The sequence below is a fragment of the Peromyscus californicus genome, unplaced genomic scaffold (assembly GCF_007827085.1).
Source record: "Peromyscus californicus insignis strain IS unplaced genomic scaffold, ASM782708v3 Scaffold_12__1_contigs__length_115047231, whole genome shotgun sequence".
Taxonomy (NCBI): domain Eukaryota; kingdom Metazoa; phylum Chordata; class Mammalia; order Rodentia; family Cricetidae; genus Peromyscus; species Peromyscus californicus.
Genome location: NW_026294413.1, coordinates 56,456,162 through 56,477,105, shown reverse-complemented (window position 1 = coordinate 56,477,105; position 20,944 = coordinate 56,456,162). Strand labels below are relative to the sequence as shown.

The window sequence follows — 20,944 nt, the reverse complement described above, 5'->3', positions numbered from 1 at the left end:
AAAATACATATGAAAATGCTACCAGGAAGTCAGAGAATAACTTTCTTCTTCACCATGTGGGTTGTGGAAATTGAACTCAAATCATTGGGCTTGTATGGAAAGTGCTATTACTCACAGAGCCATCTTGCAGCCGTGTGTGTGTGTGTGTGTGTGTGTGTGTGTGTGTGTGTGTGTGTGTGTGTGTTGTGGGATAATCTTTTTTATACACTGTGAAGATGTGTCTCTGACAAAGCACCTTCTGATTGGTTTAATAAAGAGCTGAACAGCCAATAGCTAGGCAGAGGATAGGTGGGACTTCTGGAAGAAGTAGGAACTCTGGCAAGAAGAGAGGCAAGATTCTCCAGAGAGATTCAAAGTACAGTATGGAGGAGAGGTAATGAGCCACATGACAGAATGTAGATTAATATAAATGGGTTAAGTTTTAAGAGCTAGTTGGGAGCAAGCCTAAGCTAAAGCCAAGCTTTCATACTTAGTAAGAAGTCTCCATGTCATTATTTGGGAGCTGGCAGTACAAAGAAAGTCCTGCTACAAGTATGTGTGTGTGTGTATGTTAAAACTTGACTGAGTGCATCTTAACTATTGTGCTTCCATAAAACTAATAGTTAACACCTTCTCAGTCATGTGGTTTCCTGAGAGAAGTTGAAGACAAGCTACCTTCTTCCCTTTAAGGTCCCCCCCACCCACGCTGCCCGCCCACCAATGCTTACAAGATTTCTTTTTCTACAATCTCGGTATCTTTACATTCTGTCACTAGTACTTACAGTTTATTGTTTGACACTCATTTCACTGGGTTTTTGGAGAGCCCCTCTAAATGCTGATGAATTATTATCACAGACAGTGTGAAGTGTCTGTGTACGGCATTAACGACCCGTCGGGTTTGCGGGTGAGGGATCTGTAGGAAGGGAAGAACAAAGGGGATTTTGAACGTGGTCCACTTTGTTGTAGGGTTTGAGCTGCCGGCTACTACCCCATGCCATCCCTTGGTGGAAAAATCCAACAGGCCTCACTGATCGGGTGATATTTAGGATTCTGCTTTTGTTTTCTTGTTTCTGGCTGGTCCTTCAGATCTGAGGCAAGCCAACTGCCCTTGCAATGTAAGGCTTTCCTCTTGTCGGGTCTTTGTACATGCTTTTCATCTTGCCACCTATCTTTCTTTTTTAAAATAATTTTTATTTTTATTTTATGTGCATTGGTGCTGTGTCTCCATGTATGTCTTTGTGAGGGTGTCAAATCCCCTGGAACTGGAGTTCTGGACAGTTGTGAGCTGCCATGTAGGTGCTGGGAATTGAACCCGGGTCCTCTGGAAGAGCAGCCAGTGCTCTTAACCTCTGAGCCATCTCTCCAGCCCTCTTGTCACTTATTTCTTTTGTGTTATTGCAGAGACTGGAAAATCTATTCTTTATATTTGGTTTATGATTTTTGCAGTTTTGTATTGGCTTTTTTTTTGGATAGGAATACCAAGTTGATCTTCATAATTGGATTTTAGTTTTTCCTTTTTTTTTTTTTTTTTTTTTTTTTTGTTTTTCGAGACAGGGTTTCTCTGTGTAGCTTTGCGCCTTTCCTGGGACTCACTTGGTAGCCCAGGCTGGCCTCGAACTCACAGAGATCCGCCTGGCTCTGCCTCCCGAGTGCTGGGATTAAAGGCGTGCACCACCACCACCCGGCTAGTTTTTCCTTTTATTTACTTTCAGATACTTAATTATTTATTTTGTGTGTGTACGTGCCTGTGCAGTGCTCATGTATACGTGTAGCATATCTGCAGGTGCCTACAGGGGTCAGAAGAGGTCACCGAATCCCCTGGAACTGGAGTTATGAGCAGTTGTGAGCGGCCTGACTTTGGTGCTGAACTCGGGGCCTCTGAAAGAGCAACAAGCGCTCTTAGCTACCCAGCCGCCTCTCCAACCCCTTCTTCGTTCCCTTTCCTAGTTCTTTGCCGTCGACTGGCATTTGCATCCCTCGTTTTTGTCCAATCCCTGTTTGCAGCTTCCTCTGCTTTGTAGCACTTCCTTCTGTTCGTGTGTTAGCTGACGTGCAGGATGCTGCTCGGCCACATTTGCTTCCTCAGTATCCCGCTTTCTGACATCCGTGTCTCGGGACGTGCTCAGAGGCCCCGAGACGTTTTAAATCTCTTCAATGGCTCCTGACAGGAGATCTGCCCAGCATCCTTTGTTTCCCCCCACCCCCCACCCCCATAAGAAGCAGCAGGGGGCATCATTCGAATGTTTCTCAAACCTTATATCAAAAGAAATTGCGTTCTTCCTAAAGCATTTTTCGAAGAGGAGGATGAAAAGGTTAGAGTGAGAACGTGTGGGAAGGAGAAAGGTAAGCTTCTTTCTATGCCTTTTACTTGGCTGCAAGGTCCTTTCTCCGATCAGCCTCTGTCCTCGCTGTCATACCTCTCTGGGTCATGATGCTATGGCTGGCACATCAAACCCAAGTCCCTGCCACCCTCTCCATGGGTTACTTGTCTTGATGGCTGCCTGGAGCTTGGGTGTGGGGGCCGGCAGGGGGAGGGGATGTGGAGTTTGGCACAGGGCTTCTCACTGGGACTGTCTATCCCCACCCTCTGTGGAGTTTCGGAAGGGGAGCCTGTCAACAACAATACAAACTTGCAGAGCCTGTTTCTCTCCCATCTTGGAAGGAGAACGTGAGACACTGGCATGGAGAACAGATACGATAGCAGGCCCTTTTGCTAGAGGTCTGGGAAGCACGTGGTTCTTCCGGGTTCCTATTTCAAAACTGTTTGCTACCCAGGGAATCGGGGTTTAGCTTCTACAGTCAGGCTTCGAGAGTTGGCCAAAACCGCACAGCATCTCAGCCTCTTCAGTGATGGCTCGGTCAGGATGGACCACACAGGTCACAAGTAGTTTAGCAGCTCTGTGGCCTCTCCTTCACCAGCGTGTATGTAGCTATGGCAGAAGGACACCGTGACTTTTAAGACCAGGGCTTTAAGCTCAGGAACGGTTGGTATATGATATGGTGGCCCCACCCTTGACTACCTTTTATGATGCGTCACCCTTCCCATCTCAGTGGGGTCCAGTGGGCTGTCGGAGGCTGTTGAGCTAGTCTGCAGAGCTCGGTGAGGTTGTACAAGCACACTTCCCACACTTCCCAGCCCCCAGCAGCTGGCTTCTTTCTGGCCCTGGTCTTGACTGGAGATTTGGTAGGGGAGAATGTAGACTTTCCCATCCTTACCCTAGAATGGAATCAATCAATCAATCAATCAATCGATCTCTCTCTCACCCCGTCTCTTCTATATGACCAATGCGCTGACTCCCTATTCTACATAACTACTCTATATTTGCCTGGCCAGTGGCAGTAACACTGAGGGTAAAGACAGAGGCTTCCACGGCTGCCAGGCACTCTTTCTATCACCTCATCCTCCCTGGACCTCAGCTGTCCTCTCCCTTTCCTGCTTTGGGTCTGTGGGTGGTAAGGACCCAATGTATACTGTCTTCTGTGGGTACCTTGGCCCTACCTATGTTAGTACTCCTTGACCAACAGTCTGGTAGCCCCCTTCAGTGGGGACTGCTTACTTCCTTCTATGACCCAATCCATAGTACAAACCACAGTGGCCTTCGCTTGGTTGGGATCTCCTGATATCACGTGTCTCTTTACGGCCTTGCTTGTTTTCTTTTCTTTTGCTGTTGCTGTTTTTAATGCAATCTTATCTAAAAACACTAGATAAAAGGGAAGGCTCCCGACTTAAGTTGTAGGAGGTAAAGTGCTGACTGCCTGTCAGTCTCCTCATTTTCCATAGCTGCCAGAGATATACTCGCTTGCAGCCCCCAAGGATTCAAGCAGCATGGTCTAACCGCTGCATTGGCAGAATAGAGACAACAGCTTGTGGTTTTAAGCATCAAAGTAAAGGCATTTCTTTTCATGGTTTTACTTATGTGGAATGGGTGTGTGTGTGTGTGTGTGTGTGTGTGTGTGTGTGTGTGTGTGTGTGTGTATGTGTGCATGCATGCCTGAGGTTGATGGCAGGCATCTTCCTTGACCACTCTCCACCTTACATGTGGAGACAAAGTCTAGCCAGCTTTCCCCAGGGATCCCCCATCTTTGCTCCCTCACTCTGCTGGAACCACAGATGGGCCACTACACTTGTCTGGCTTTTATGTGGTTTCTGGGGGTATACAAAGGCCTTCCTCATGTTTCTGCAGAAAATGCTTACCTGTGGAGCTATCTTCATGTCCCAGAAGACATTTCTTCAAGATGCCATCTATGAAGGCCAGTTGATCCCCTGTACCTGTTAGTTCTGCGTCTGTGCATTCAATAAAGAATGCTCAATCATACCACAAAGATACATGCTCAACTATGTTCATAGCAGCATTATTTGTAATAGCCAGAACCTGGAAACAACCTAGATGCCCTTCAATTGAAGAATGGATTAAGAAAATGTGGTACATATACACAATGGAATACTACTCAGCAGAGAAAAACAATGACATCATAAAATTTGCAGGCAAATGGATGGAACTAGAAAATATCATCCTGAGTGAGGTAACCCAGACTCAGAAGGACAAACATAGTATGTACTTGCTCATAAGTGGATTCTAGATATAAAGCAAAGGACAATCAGACTACATTCCACAGATCCAGGGAGGCTACCTAGCAGGGAGGACCCTAGGATGACTGTGGCTCAGAATAAGTTTTGGTTTTGCCCAATCACTGGGTGTGCTTTAGTGAAACATTTCACTATTAGGATAAGAATTTGTACCGTATCAAGCTGATGAAAGGAGATGCTGGCTGTACTTTAAGGAGGGGAGACTAAAATCTTTTTAGATTATGGATTAGCCTATAGAAAAATGTCTGCTGTAAATCAAACAGTGAAGGGGAATTTGAATAGGAATCTCACTTATACAACAAGTAAAACATAGCTCTCTGAACAGATGAAGATAGGTTTCTTCTGTATCCCAGAATCTAATCAATATTTATATGTATAATTCAGCTAATATTTGGCTTAAAAGGGCTTATTGGGAAATGTTACCATTTTTACTATTTTCTACAGAGAAAATATTTTCCAGTTTCAAATAACTCCGGACTTTGGAATTATAACCTGTTTTTATGTAAAAAAAAAACAAAACATTGAAGTGGAAAATGCTGACGGACCACTGCACTCGATGTATTTACATGACTATATCTGTATAAAATAATGGCTATCAATGCTTGTTTAAAAAGGAGAAGTGCAAATGTGAATTTAACAAGAAGTTGTAGCTTTTCGACACTGTACACAAACTCCTTTGTTACAAATATTTATGCTTCTAAAAAAAATAAAAAAATAAATAAAAGAATGAGTCACAAAAAAAAAAAGGAGTGGGTTGAAAAATGGGTTTGAGACTAAATTGTGCCTGAAATGGAGCAAATCTCCAGCAGCAATGGAGAGTGAGGAGGCTGGTGGGCAATCAGCATTTTACCGCTTACAACTTAAGTCAGGAGCCTTTACATTTTTTTTTGTTTAAGATATATATATATATATATATATATATATATATATATATATATATGTGTGTGTGTGTGTGTGTGTGTGTGTATGTATGTATGTATATATGTATATATTATGTACACAGTGTTCTGCTGGCATGTATGTCTGCAGGCCAGAAGAGGGCGCCAGATCTAATTATGGATGGCTGTGAGCCACCACGTAGTTGCTGGGAATTGAACTCAGGTCCTCTGGAAGAACAGCCAGTGCTCTTAACCTCTGAGCCAGTCAGGACTCTTTTTTTTTTTTTAATCTAATGGGGGACTGGAGAGATATCTCAGTGGTTAAGAGCACTGACTGCTCTTCCAGAGGACCCAGGTCCGATTCCCAGCACCCACATGGCAGCTTACACCTGTCTGTAACTCCAGTTCCAGGGGACCGGACACCCATAGCAAAACACCAATGCAGGTAAAATAAAAATAAATTTTAAAAATCTAATGAATGTGTTAAGTTTCTAGGTAAGATTGTGTTTCAAAAAAAACAACAAAATAAAACATGCAAGGCCAAAGGAGACACAGGACACTAGGAGATTCTAACCAACTGAGAGGTACAGATACTTTGTTATAATTTCCCAAGTGACCCAGTATAACAACTATTTCCATATATCATTTACATTGTATTAGATCTTATTAGTCATTTAGACGTGATCAACAAAATGTGTGTAGCTGGATAGCTTTTTTTTTTTTTTTTTTTTTAAACATAAAGGCTAGGGCATCTGGGGCTGGAGAGATGGTTCATCACTTATGAGTACTTTCTGCAGAGGTCTAAGTTTGGCTCCCAGAACCCATGTTAGTAGCTCACAACCACCTGCAACTCTAGAACCAAGGGATCCAGTGCCCTCTTCTGATCCGAACAGGCACCTGCACTACATTTGGCACACATACACCAACATGTACATACACATAAATAAAAAAAAAAATTAAAAATAAATTTTAATGGGGCGGGGACTTGAGCATCTATAGTTTGGCATCTTTGGTGATCACGGAACCAATGGGACCCATGGATATCAAGGAACAGCTGTGCACCAGACCTGTTTTAACTGCTTCTCCTCATGGGTTTGTGCACAGTTTCCTTGGGGGATTGAACCCTTTTGTCCACTTGAGCAAAATCTTTGACCTCTCTCCCAAATGAGGCTTATTAAATGTACAAACAAGAATAGAATTACAAAAGAAAGCCACGTACAAAAAGGTGGTTGAAGCACAGATCGAAGTAGTCAGATGTTTACTTTGCTATCAGCATGTTAAATTACCGGATGGCACAGCCCATCTAACGCATGCTATATTTAAAGTAATGATGGTCTGCGTACAATTTAGGACATCTGCAGCAACTGTAAGAGCTTAGAAACGTCATCATGGGATAGCAAAGACTGTTGGGCTTAATTCACTTCTATTTCTGCCGATGCACATAAAAGGAGATGCTGGATTTGAGAGAGTAGATGCCATTTCTGTCATTCAAGGTCACATACTTCATTTCTGTAACTCACGGCTCTGCCCCTCAGCTCCCTACCCACCTGTAGATGAACTTATTTTTGGTCAGCATTCTTTTCTCACAGACACCCCCCTCATATGCAGACATTAGCCATGAAACAGACAAAAAAAGAGGCTGAGAGGCCGGGAAAAGAGAAAAGTTGTGTTGGCTGGTTTCATGTCAACTGGACACAAGTTTTATGTCAACTTGACACAAGCTAAAGTCATCTGAGAGGAGGGAACCTCAATTAAGAAAATGCCTCCCCCCCAAAAAAAAAGAAAAGAAAAAGAAAATGCCTCCCTAAGATTGGGTTGTGGGCAAGTCCGTGAGGAATTTTTAAAATTAATAATTGATATGGGAGGGCCCAGCCCATTGTGAGTGGTGCCATCCCTGGGCTGGTGACCCTAGGTTCTCTAAAAAAGCAGGCTGAGCAAGCCACGGGGAGCAAGCCAGTAAGCAGGACTCTTCCATGGCCTCTGCATCAGCTCCTGCCTCCGGATTCCTGCCCTCCTGAGTTCTTGCCCTGACTTCCTTTGATGATGAACAATGACGTGGAAGCTGGAACCAAACAAACCCTTTCCTCTCCAAGTTGTTTTTGGTTGTGCTGTTTCATCACAGCAATAGTAACCCTAATTAGGACAAGAGCGATCTGTTTTCCTCACTGCCATGGTAGGGTTCATGCAAGCAGTAAATCTACCTGCCATAGGATGGCGGCTGTTCCCATACTCCCAGACCCAGGCTCATGGTGTCTCCCCAGACACAGTGGGTTCCCCAGACGTCTGGGCACTGACCTCTTGGCTACCACAAAAAGGCATCAAAAGTTTGGTGGCTTAAAATAGCAGAAGTGTGAGACTGGGGAGGATGGCTCAGTGGTTGCCCCATGACCTCATCACCCGTGGGAGGCAGAGACAAGGAATCCCCAGAGCAAGCAGGCCAGACTGGTGAGCAGTGAGCGCTGGGTTCACTTACAGCCCTAGTACGTGGACCTGAGGTCAGTTCCCAGCAGGCAAATTCCAGTTCCCGGGGATCTGATGCCCTCTTCTGACCTGCGCAGGCGCTGCATGCATGTGGTCTGCATACACTGAGGCAAAATACTCATACGCATGAAATAGAAATACACATATCTTTTAAAAAGACATCTACTTACCTTTTTTTGGGGGGGGGCACAATTCATTCATATAGCCCTTCTTCCAAGGCCTAGTTCCCAGCCTTTTGGAAGTCTCCAAGCTTCTGCTTTCCCCCTCCGCCCCCTAGTCCAAAGATCTTTACTCTCTTGCCCTGGGTTAGAAGTTGCCCTGCAGATATGGTTTTAGCGTTACTTAGTGTTTCCCTTTGGCCCCTCATTTCTCCAGACCTGCTAATCAGTTCTCCGCCTGGAGATGCGATTCATACCTGAAAAAGGCGAAAGATGCGATGTAAGTACTAGTGTGCATTGCTTCCTAACTGTGACAACGAGGTGACCACTCCCTCACCGTCCTACAGGTGCGCCTTCCCCATCGTGCTTGACCTCCCCTTAAACTGTGAGCCCAAACAAGACCTTTCTCTCTTATGTTGCTTTAGTTAGGTATTTGGTCAGAGTAGTTCTGCTGCATTCCAGGCACGGGACTTATTTCCATTTATCTGTAGAACCGGGCTAACAAGGGCAATATGAGGTCTAGATCCAGTGAGATGCTGTGAAAGCGTGTGTGTGTGTGTGTGTGTGTGTGTGTGTGTGTGTGTGTGTGTTAGTGGTGGTGGTGGTGAGCAGTTGCCCTCCGATCATTAGTACAGAGGACTCAACATCGCATTAATTACAGTCCAGACAGGGCTCAGGTTCCAAGGGCTGGGAAGACTTGGCCCCTGCCGACCGGAAATCTAATACATGGCTTTATGGCACGAAGATGACTAGCAGTTACCAGAAAACCAGTCCTGGAAGTGTTAGGAGGCGTGGAGGTAGCAGGGAAGTGGTTGAAAGTTTCATCAGACCCTGACATCGGGTGGACTTTGGCCCCCACCTCCAAAGAGGTTAGAAGCGGCGGCAACAGGGTCTTTGAATCCCGCTTTTGGGGCCTGTGCTATGAGCGCAGAGCCTCAGGAGATAAAGAAGCCAGCATATTAGCCAACCACATTTTTTCTAACAATACCAGCTTTAGATCCACCAACACCGAACCTTCTTCCTGTGGAAGTCACTACCTAAGTCCTTAAATCCTTGAGATGGCGGGCTAGGTGCGCCGGTATCCATCCGTCTTGCAGCAGGGAAGGAGCGAGAGGGCAGTGCAGTGATTGGCCAGGAAGTGGACGGAGCCACCGCGTGATTGACTGTGATTGGCCGCCCGCAGACCGCAGGAAGGGAAGAGGAGCCGGTGGCAAAACCCCACTGGACGGTGTGCCCAGGGACACTTAGAAGATCGCCAGAGATTTCAGTTTCTTAGTTAGGAGCTGGTGACATCGCCCTGCCTTATCATAGTGATTTCTGACTGAGCTTGTAGCTGTCTGAACCTTCCAACGCCCTACCTGTAATAGGTCGTTAAAGTTATATGAGAAAAAAAAAAAAGAAAAGGAAAGAATTAGCTAATTATTCAGTAAATGCAGCTGTTGCTAGCAGGTCACAGTCGGCAGCCCTGCTGTGTCATCTGTGGAGGGCTGAGTCAGCCCTGCCTCAAACCTGAACCAGAGGACCGGGACCTGTACGAGGCTCTCTAGCTCCGCTGTCTGGCAGGGGAGCGCAATGAGTTTTGCGACCGTGAAACCGGGAGATTGCGTTAGGGATCAAAACTGGATGGAACCTCACCGCATAGTTCACGCGTTCTCTCCCTCTCCCCCAATTCCCCATCCTCCAGCTGGATCCGTTTACCAGAGATCGGGATTTCTGCTGATTCTTTTTTTTTGCCGAGCCTTCTGTCTCCGTCCCCCCCCCCCCTCCCGGGACTTCAGGCACGCCCTTGGCCAGAACCCAGGCGCCTCCTAGGCTCTCTTCACTTCCTGCCTCCTTAACTCTCAAGAGGGGCGGAGCTGCTTTCCTGCAGGCAATTGGAACCTGGGCATTTTTTGTCACAATAAAGGGGGAGCCTTATTGGCATTTGGTGGCGCTGGCCCGCCATGCTGGGCATCCTGTAAGGTAGTCCTGGGCCACAAGGGATTGTCTTAGCAAGCTTTCAGATGTCCCGCTGGAAGTTCATGCAGGTGAATGCACTGCATTAATTCTCAGAGCTAGGACCAGCCCTATTCTATGTATAAACATAAAGGAGTTTTTGCAAGTCCCTCTTCTTTTCTTTTCTTCCCACCATTCTTCCCCCTCCCTTCCTTCTACTACAGACTCTTGCTGTGTACTCCATTTTATTTACAACGAGTTTTTTTTCTTTTGTTTTTTGTTTTTTTTCAAGATCCTTCTTTCCTTCCTTTCCTCGGGCTCTTGCTATTGGCCCCATGCTGACCTTGAATTTGTAATCCTCCTGCCTCCAGTCTCTTCCCAAGAACTGGGGTTGCATTCACCATCATGGCCAGATGTAGTTTTTACTGCAACAAAAAATCTATACATACAATATCCCGGGCACCATTTGAACCATTTCTAAGTGAACAACATCAGTGGCTTTCATTGCATTCAGAATGTTGTGCAACCATCGTCCCTGCCAATTTCCAAATCTTTTCCATGGCTCCAAACTGAGCTGGTGTAGCCAGTAAGCAGGAACTCCCATCCCGCCTTCTCTAGCCAGGGTTTCCTCTGATCTACTTTCTGTCTCTGGGAGCTTGTGTGTTCTCGGTATTTCAGGTGAGTGGAAGCAGACAGTGTTTAGCCTTTGTTTTGTTGACAGCTTATGGGAAAGTTGCCAAACCACATTGAGTCCCACGCCTGCTGTTTGAGTCATCATAAAATACGAATGCAGCAGTCTGTGCTAATGACGGCCTCGAAATCAAGCAACATGGCTGTGCATGCATTTAACATGGTATGTTTTGTCATGTAACTGTGTCCCAACATCCACATGCCCAAATGTGTATTATTTTGTATGCTTCACATTCTTTCTTATTCTAAAAATTATGTGTAGACAGCATATTGATTTAAGTTTAGGAAGGGTGCATTACAAGATATTTATTACAGAAAGGAACACTGGGTGGGGTGGGGCTGAGATATCCAGCCATTTCTTTCCTGTAATCAGTCACAGACAACCCGTCCTGGAGACTGGGGGATATCTCTGGAAATGAAATTCTGCAAATCCTGCCTTGTCTTTGGACACCCACCTGGCCAGTCCACGTTCCTCAAGCCGTAGATCTTCAAACCACTGCCTCTGTTGACCTTTGGTCACTCCTTGGCTGTTGCAGTCTGCCAGTCTTGATTTTTGTGTCTTCACTGTTGGGCACCACTGTTACTACCACTCCTGGCCTATAACGAGTGAAGGCACTAAAGACAATTGAGAGGGGATCCTTTAGTTTTTAATATTTATTTTTCTTATTTATTTGTTTATTTATTCTGGTTTTTCGAGACAGGGTTTCTCTGCATAGTTTTGGTGCCTGTCCTGGATCTCGCTCTGTAGCCCAGGCTGGCCTCGAATTCACAGAGATCCGCCTGCCTCTGCCTCCCGAGTGCTGGGATTAAAGGTGCGTGCCACCCCACCCCACCCCCACCCCCGCTATTTTTCTTTTAAAAGAAGTGGTGTGTGTGTGTGTGTGTGTGTGTGTGTGTGTGTGAGAGAGAGAGAGAGAGAGAGACAGAGACAGAGACAGAGAGACAGAGACAGAGAAGTGGAGAGGGAGGCGGGAGGGTGAGGGCCCCGGAATCAAAGGCAGTTGTGAGCTGCCATGTGGATGCTGAAAACTGAACTTGGGTCCTCTGCAAGAGCAGTGTGTGCTCTTAGCCACTGTGCCATCTCCCCAGCCTGAGAAAGGATCCTTTCTAGGTTCAAAATTAAAGCAACCCACCCACCCACCCAGACAGACAGACAGACAATGTGTGTATGCATGCACACACACATTCATGAGTTGAAATGGTTTTCTACAGTTAGCCTGCTGAGCACTCTCTCATCATGAGGACCACAGTCCCATCCTTGCAGTGCTCCAGCTGAACCGAGGGCTTTCAAAGTGCTTGGCAAACGCTCTGTGTTGCACTAAATACCTCGGAAGCTGTGTTTTCAGCACTCAGTGAAATAATGGATTCCAGCACAAGGCCCCGGCATCTCATAAATGGGAATCTAGAAGCGCACCATGTTTATCTTCTTGCTTCGTGTTGGAATGTATCTGGTTAGGAGCACTCAAATATTGATTTTTTTCTTCATAAAAAGGCAGGAAGTGTTACATATGTTGTTTTTAAACCAGTCACCTCTTTATTACTCCTGCTTCCTTGGCCTCGGAGTCTTTCTTCAGAGTGTATGATGCCACACACACTTAAATGAGCCCCAACTTGATTGCTAAAATCAAACACCACTTCTTGACCTCACAGTGGTGTGAAAGGCTTTCCCACACAACCATCTAGCTTTCCTCTTCCTGCAGAGTGTTCCAGAAGTTTGGTGAGAAGTTCAGTTCTTGACTTGAAACGGGGCTTTGTGTGGAAGGACTTGGCTCATCTGAAGGCTAATGTAAGTAGATGAACTACATGTTGAATCTGGAATATTTCTGAAAGACCCTGTGTTGAAGGCTTTGCTCCTAATCTGTGGCATTAGAGTAGGTAGTGAACTGATCAGTAGGTGGGGCCTAATGGAAGGGAGTTAGATCATGCCCTCAAAGAGGATACTGGGACCTGAGCTCTTCCTGTGTCTTTGTGTCCTGGTTGCCTGGGATAACTAGTTCCTTAACATGTGTTCTTATCATGATGTAGTGTGCCATGCAGGACCAATGCAACAGAATCAAACAACATAGCCCCAGACCTCTCAGACCGTGAAGCAAAGCAAACCTCTTTATTGTTGGTTACCCAGTTTTCCTTCCTTCTTTCCTCCCTCCCTCCCTTCCTTCCCCACATCTGACAGGTGGTTGCTATGGAGCTAAGATATAAGGCCAACTTCGGTGGTTTAAATGAGAATGCCCCACCCCACAGACTCATGTATGAATGCTTGGTCTTCATTAGTTAGTAGGACTGTTTGGGAAGGATTAGGTGTAGTGAGTCTTTCTTGTCAGATTTTCTTTGGCCAGCCAGCCCCCAAACAATGACACGGAGATTTCTTATTAACTAGGAAAGCTTGGCCTTAGTTTAGGCTTGTCCCACTAGCTCTTATAACTTAAGTTAACTTGTTTCTATTAATCTGTGTTTTGCCACATGGCTCTTTACCTGTCCTCCATTCTGTATGCCTGACTCCCTCCTTGTCTAGCTGGCAAAATCCATGCACCTAGATTCATTCCCTGAGTTCTTCTCTCTGCCTGGAAGTCCTGCCTAACCTCTCCTATCTATCCTCTCCTGCCTAGCTATTGGTTGTTCAGCTTTTTATTAAGCCAATCACAGTGACTCATCTTCACACAGTGTAAACAAATATCGTACAACAATTAGGAGGTGTGGCCTTGTTGGAGGAAGTGTGTCACTGGGGGCGGGATTTGAGGTCGTGTTATTCCCAGTTAGCATGTTCTCTCTCTCTCTCTCTCTCTCTCTCTCTCTCTCTCTCTCTCTCTCTCTCTCTCTCTCTCTCTGCCTTGTGGTTGTTGTCTCAATATCTAAGCTCTCAACTACTGCTACAGCACTATGCCTCTTGTCTGATGCCATGGTCTCCACCATGATGATCTTGGACTCACCCTCTGAAACTATAAGCCCCTAATAAACTTGGTTCTATAAGTTTTCTTGGTCATGATGCCTCTTCATAGCAAAAGAAAAGTAATGAAGAGAGAAGATGGTACCAGGAAGTGGGCTATTGCTGTGACAGACCTGACTACTTTGAGGAATGTGGAAGACTTTGGGATCTTGGACTAGGAAAGTATTGAAGACAATAGCATGTAGACTATAGAGGCCCAGACTGAGAGGTTTCAAAGGCATATGTTAGCAACTGGGCTAGACACCATTCTTGTGACATTTTTTGCAACAAATGTAGCTGCTGCTTTTTGTCCCTGTCCTAAGAATTTGCCTGATGCTAAATTGAAAAGTAATGGACTAAGTTCTTTGTGGAGGAGATTTTAAGAAAGCCTAATACTGACTTTGTTACATGGTTGGCCATCGCTCTTATGCAGGTCTACAATGAAAAAGAGCAGGTAGGACAAAGACATACAAAGTATACAGTTTGAGGGGGAAAGGGGCCCCAGGAAATTTAATGCTGGAGCCAAGGCTTGTGCTGGGAGAGAGAAGGAGGTTAGGGAGAGGCCTGGTCTGTACTGAAATAAATGGAAGGGGCCTCAGGACAAGACCAGATAACCTTTAACTTGTGAAAAGAAAAGGCCTAAGGGAATGGCAGGAGTTTTCTGTTTCTACCAAGACCCGAGAAATGAAAGCTGCTGCAAATATGGTTCAAGAGGGCCAGGATCCATCAATCATACAGCAGAACTTGGCAATATTGCCCACATGGCTCCGGCTGTGGAGTCATGAAGGATACAGGAGTAAAGCAGTCATGGATCTTCCTTCATGTCTAAAGAAAGCTACAGAGGCCAGGCATATGGCAGGAGGGAGTCCCTGCATGGAGGCCCTGAAAGGTCATTGCATGATGTTGTTGGTATTTTTGCTCTTTGGGGAGACTCACCACCCAGTTCCCAAATAATCACACATAGAGGCTTATTCTTACTTGTAAATGCCCAGCTAGCTTGGTTTGTTTCTTGCCAACTTTTCTTTTTTCTTTTTGGTTTTGAGACAGGGTTTCTCTGTGTAGTTTTGGTGCCTATCCTAGATCTTGCTCTGTAGACCAGGCTGGCCTCGAACTCACAGAGATCTACCTGGCTTTGCCTCCCGAGAGCTGGGATTTAAGGTGTGCACCACCACCACCAGGCCTTGCCAGCTTTTCTTAACCAATAGTATCCCATTAATCTTTGGCCTCTGGGCTTTTCCTTTTCTATTCCTGTATTCCTTTCTTTGTTTCTTTCTCTATGGCTTGCTGTATAGCTGGGTGGCTGGCCCTTGAAATTCTCCTTCTCTCATTCCTTGATCTTTCTTCAAGTCAAGGCAAGCATTCAAGTAGGCACCTGACATAGAAACTATGGAGAAAACACTGCTTGCTGGCTCACTCACAGGTTCGTGTTTAACTAGCTTTCTTATATTACTCAGGACCACCTGCCCAGGGAATGGTGCTGCCCACAGTGGGCTGGTCCATTTTTTTATTAAAAAGAAATCCAGACAATCCCCCACAGACATGCCCAGGCCAGTTTAATCTGAGCAATCATTCAGTGGAGGCCCCATTGTCAGGAGACTCTCGGCCGTATCTACTGGACAGTTAAAATGATAAAGGCCAAGGGAAAGATTCTTCATCAGACTCTTTTAGAGTTGTCTCTGCAGCCAGCTCAACCTTCAGCAGCAGGTGATCGATCTCAAACTCCCAATCTTTCTGTTACTGTCACTCAATTGCTGATTCCACAGGCATGTGCCACCGCGCATGATTTATGTGGTGCTGGGAATTGAACCTATGGCTTTGTGCGTGCGAGGCAAGTATTCTACTGGGCTATAGCCTCAGCCCTTGTTTTCTGTATGTATGATTTTTGTCATTTTAAAAGTGTTATACACAGAAAACCATATGTAGAATATACTGATTTTTATCTAGGGCTCTAATTACAGTAATCAAGCCAAATTTCTAGCTTGGGGAGCCAGCCCAGTTGTTGTGGCTGCTTCTGGTTTAGCAAGAAATGCATGTCATGGGTGGGGTGGGGCTGTTTGTCACCAGTGATGACTGAGGCTGTGTTCACAGTTCATTTCACTGGCCATGCCTTGTTCCTTAGGTGTCCACTTAAAAATACCTAAGGGATTAAGGAAGAGTTACTTTACCCTTAAAGTTTTCTGACAATTTTGCCCATCTAAGAATGGAATCTTGCCTGCTCTGATGCTGGTGAGGGTATGGCTGTGAGCAAGTCCCTGGGAGATAGATGGAGAAAGAGCAAATGGCCTACTCGTCTCTTTTCAAAAGAATGTCACTGAATGTGGCAGAAAGTTGGGCAGAGCTTGGTTATCACTAAATCTATGAACATCTGATCAGTAGTGGCAGAGTCGTATTTAAATTTTTTGTTCGTTTATGTATTTATTTATGTGTATGTGCCTATTTGTCTGTATTGCATTATGTGCATACAGTGTCCATGGATACCAGAAGAGGGCATCAAATTCCTGGAACTGGAGTTACAGACAGTCGTGAACTACCATGTGGGTGCTGGGAACACAGCCTGCATCCCCTGCAAGGATCAGTCAATGCTCTTAACCACTGAGCCATCTCTTCACTCCCAGAGTTATATTTTAAACATTCTTAAATCCTCCAATGAGTCTTTCTACTACGAGAAACCTATCCATCAGAAAAATAAAGGTGATAACAGATTTTAGAAGACAGAGTATCCATTACCCCTAATCTGCCAGAGAAACATCTGCAATGCGGCCCGTTTGGAAAATGGGGTCAGCTCTATTATTAGACTTTCCCAGGAGAGTCTATTCCTTGGGGGTTGCCACAGTGAACATTTTAAACATGATTAGGGAAAAACAATTCTAGAGGGAACAGATGTGACTCAAACTCTCCTGTCCTAGATGGACAGCATTGTTCCCAAATGCAGAAGGGGAATTCCTTGGGGGATGTAGGGCCTCTTCAGTTCCTCAAAGGTTGAGGGTCTGATGGGGACCAGCTGCAGGTGGAGTCGATGACGTCAATGCCCTAGTTCCTTTTCTCTTTGCGGTGGCAAATCGCCCATCAGGAAGCAATTAAGGAAAGAAAAGCTTATTCTGGCTTATAGATCAAGAAGATACATTGCAATTATTGTAGGAGAACCCACTGAGGTGGGCGGGGGGAGGCTGACTGGTGACATGGCGTCCAGAGTCAAGAGCAGAAAACCGGAAGCAGGACCAGTCTAGGAAACTTCAAGTCTCCCTCACACAGCGACTTGCTGTTTCTAGCAAGATATTATCCCAGAGGTTCCATAATTCTTTCAAACAGCAGCAGTTTAGAGCCATCTGGAGGATCTAGGAGGAGGTACCACCCATTAGTCCTTCATAAGGACCCACCCACCACTGGACGTGTGGCTGAGCTCAGGTAAAGTTTTCACGACATGGACTGAAGGACCAGCAAGATAGGAGGGGACAGGAACCATGAAAGATGATTTGCTTGGAGAGGGACCAGGGTCACTCCGTGAAGGTCATGCTGAACTGGAAGAGGCTGATGGATAGGTAGCTGACAATAGTCTATTCTCTTCCCTGCTCATCTCTTTCCTTTTCTACTACAGGGAAAAGACATTCACAGTTGAGGAAAAATAAAGGAGAAGCTCTTTTCAGGCATCTCTGAGGACACTGGATACGGTTTTCAAATCACTACTGCTCATGTGTGATTTCTCCTGATTTCCTGACCAGGCTGCAACTCCTTCAATTCTGTCACTTGTTTCTGAGCTTCTTTGTGAGTGAGAAAGATCACAACAGGGTAATTATTCCTCCCATTCCTGCTTGAACATTGCGTATGCTCCATGAAACCGTGTTACTTGGCTCATATAGATCTATTAATATGCAAGCAACATTTTGATTTTTGTTGCTGCTAATTTTAATAAGCTATTGTGGGAGCCAGCAAACTTTTCCTAGAAAGGAGCCTAGAGTAGTATTTTAGGCTTTGTGGGACACATGGTATCTGTTACAAATATTCCACTTTGATCATGCCGTTCAGAAGATGCCACGGATGCTATAACAGGCATATGCATGGCTGTGCTCCAATAAAGCTTTATTTATAGACACCAGATTTGAATTTTATATAATTTGCACATGTCACAAAATTTTCTTTCAATGTGCCCCTCTCCCCAGCCATTTAAAAATTAAAAAATTTGAAAACCATCTTAAACTTGCAGGATGTCCAAGAACAGTCGGTTGCCTGGATTTGACCCATCTAGTACAGTGTGCCACTCTCTGGGCTAGTACTTAATGGGGAAGCCTGATTTATTTTATTATACCTCTAACTTTTCAAAAATCAAATTAAAGATAGGATTTGGAGAGGAAAGAGGATTTAAAAAAAAAAACTATTGCAGCCCAGCAAACTGTGAACTCCTCTAATTCCTTCACTTGGGAGGTGAAGGCAGGAGGATCAGGGTTGCAAGGTTTCAGCTCCACAGTGAATTCAAAGCTAGCCCTGTGTGGTGGTTCGAATGGAATTGGCCCCCATAAGCTCATAGGGAGTGGCACTATTAGGAGATGTGGCTTTGTGGGAGTGGTTATGGCCTTGTTGGAGGAAGTATGTCAATATGGGGGCAAGCTTTGAGGTCTCCTATGCTCAAGCTATACCAATTTCAGTTCACTTCCTATTGCCTGTGGATCAAGATGTAGAACTCTGCTCCTTCTCCAGCACCATGTCTGCCTGCATGCTGTCATGCCTCACCATGAAAACAATGGACTGAGTCTCTGAACTGTAAAGCAGCCCAATTAAATGTTTTCCTTTAGAAGAGCTGTGGTCACAGTGCCTCTTCTCAGCAATAGAAATTCTGACCGAGCTGGATTGTGTAAGACTCCCTCAAAACAATGAGCAGGGACTGGAGAGGTGGATCAGTGGTTAAGAGCATGTTCTGCTTTTCCATAGGAACCTCTTTCCCACTTCAGATCCCAGCACCCACACAAGGCTGTAATTGCAGCCCTAGGCCTCTGAGAGCACTACTTTCATATGCACATACCCGCACACAATACACAATTTAAAAAAAACCCCACAAAATATATTGCCAGTTTTGATCAACCTGAATATTTGATAAAAAAACAAACCAGAAGCTAGGTGATGGTGGTGCATACCTTTAATCCCAGCACTCAGGAGGCAAAGGTAGGTGGATCTCTGAATTCAAGGCCAGCCTGGTCTACAGAGCGAGTTCCAGGACAGCCAGGGCTACACAGAAAAACCCCATGTCAAAACAAAACAAAACAACTCAAAAACAAACACACAAGCAAGCAAACAAACAAACAAAAAACCTACCACCAATAACAAATCAAACCAAAACAGAACAAAAACCCCAAAACAAATAAAAAAAAAACCCAGGTGGCACTGGCTTTTTTTAAAGGTTACATCTGCCAATGGTGATGTGAGAACATTGTATTTTGATGAGGAAACAATGACCTTGTTGCAGTCGTCATTGACACATAGGTCTGTGAGAACTGGTGACCTTCATCAGGGGCTGCCTTGGGATTTGCACAACATGGGGAGACTGATTGGTTTTTAAGTGTTATTTAACTGCTTACACTGCTATGTGTGTGTGTGTGTGTGTGTGTGTGTGTGTGTGTGTGTGTGTGTGTGAGAGAGAGAGAGAGAGAGAGAGAGAGAGAGAGAGAGAGAGAGAGAGAGAGAGAAGAGAGAGAGGAGAGACAGACAGACAGACAGACAGACAGACAGGTCAGTTGGCCAGCCAGCCGGCAGGCAGGCAGACAGGTAGGCAGACAGATACACAGAGAGGTACAGACAGAGAGACAGACAGAATCAGAGACAGAGAGACAGAAAGAGAAAGAGACAGAGAGTGGAGAGAGAGGGTGGTGGTGATAGATATAGGGACCACCTTCTCTTCCTGTAGTCATGAATGGCACCTCTGCTCCCCTTCACTTCTCCCTACTCATCTGGCAGATCACCGTCATCATCTTTTACTCATGCTCAGCTTGTAGCCTTGCCCACCACAAGGAAGACTGGCTGAACGGACCAGACACTGGAGAGCAAAGTGAACCATATTATGTCTCCAGATTCCCAAGAAGTTACAGATGCAAAACGTGCTTCTCAGTCTACAAATAGCGGTGGTGTGAGGAGTTAAATGCATCCACCTCTAAAGGCTAGGGGAACAAAGAGAAAGATCAGGCCAGGAAGGGATGGAGAGCACATCTGGCCCAGAAGACTGGACACACTTCCTAACTTACTGAAATACAGTTCTCCTTTAACACCTAAGTTGAATAGTCCCCTGAAAATTTGCAGATAACAGATTTTAGGGCATGGGAAACTTCTGTGTGTGTGTGTGTGTGTGTGTGTGTGTGTGTGTGTGTGTGTTCATGCTTTCAGGTGGAATCTTTTTTTTTTGTAAGGTTTAATTATTCACTATATGTACAGTGTTCTGCCTGCATATATGCCTGCATGCCAGAAGAGGGCACCAGATCTCATTATAGCTGGTTGTGAGCCACCATGTGGTTGCTGGGAATTGAACTCAGGACCTCTGGAAGAGCAGCTGGTGATCTTAACCTCTGAGCCATCTCCCCAGCCCCCAGGCAGAATCTTAAAGCAATCCTAGGATGTAATTCAATGCACCAGACTTTCCATAGTTGTTCAACTATGTTTCAACAACTCTCAAGTGTTGGGACAGGGGCTTCTGGTCCCTGCCCTCTTGACCATGGGTAACACTGACTGTGGCTTCAGGAGACAATGGTGAATTAGCTCAAGGTCATTGATTTTAACCAATGTGTCACTTTCATGTTTGTCCTAGTTAGGGTTGCTATTGCTGTGATGAAAAACCATGACCAAAGCAAGTTGGGGAGGGAAGGGTTCACTTCCATATCACTGTTTGTCACTAAAAGGAAGTCAGGACAGGAGCTCAACAGGGCAGGATCCTGTGGACAGAAGCAGATACAGAGGCCATGGAGGAGTGCTGCTTACTGACTTGCTCCCTATGGCTTGCTCACCCTGCTTTCTGTACCACAGCCCAGGGATGGCACCACTCACCATGGGCTGAGCCCTCCCCTATCAATAACTAATTAAGAAAATGTCCTACAGGGCCATGCTGATCTGGGTGGTCAGAGTGTTGTCAGGGCCAGGGCTGTTGCTGAGGGCCATGTCTGGATCCTTGACCCTGCAGCAGTCAGGGTCTGAGTTGATGTCCATGGCTTCTGTTATCACTGAGGGCTATGTGAATGCCCCGGGTCGGTTCAGCCATCTGAGACCATGTTGGTGTCTGAGGGCCATGCTGCCGCTGGGACCAGACTGATCTGAATGACCTGTGCTGTTATCCAGGGCC

General features: G+C 45.5%; 1 long non-coding RNA gene across 1 annotated transcript; it reads right to left on the bottom strand.

Annotated features, from left to right (window-relative positions):
• Positions 1-1,652: 1,652 nt before the first annotated feature.
• Positions 1,653-5,411, bottom strand: LOC128107905 (uncharacterized). The gene is made up of 3 exons (XR_008217244.1): positions 4,175-5,411; positions 3,000-3,196; positions 1,653-2,909 (listed from the first exon to the last, which is right to left on the bottom strand). It is a non-coding gene; the product is annotated as an uncharacterized LOC128107905 (long non-coding RNA).
• Positions 5,412-20,944: the final 15,533 nt, after the last annotated feature.